Consider the following 332-nt stretch of genomic DNA (forward strand, 5'->3'; position numbering starts at 1 on the left):
GGCCGATTGACCTTAGGGCTACGGCAGAAAACACCTGAGGGGTCATTCTCTATGCATGTGGCAATAATCGTTCTTGTAGACGGCCCATATTTGAGCGCTTTAATGGGAATGTGCCTTCACTGGGCACTCTAAAAGTAAGGGACAGCCCGGAGCTATGTTTGAGGTCGGGCGCATCAATTTAAACGGCGTCGACCATTATAAATTGAGGGGTGCTACTGGGGTAGACCTCCCGAACGTTGGAGAATTCGGACCCGGAGTAGTGCGCGGGAAGAATTCGTCTAGATGCATATCCATCATCTTGGTATCGCTGAGGGCCCAGGTAAGACATGCGG

This window comes from Callorhinchus milii, unplaced genomic scaffold, assembly GCF_018977255.1.
Source record: "Callorhinchus milii isolate IMCB2004 unplaced genomic scaffold, IMCB_Cmil_1.0 Scaffold342, whole genome shotgun sequence".
NCBI classification, from domain to species: Eukaryota; Metazoa; Chordata; class Chondrichthyes; order Chimaeriformes; family Callorhinchidae; genus Callorhinchus; species Callorhinchus milii.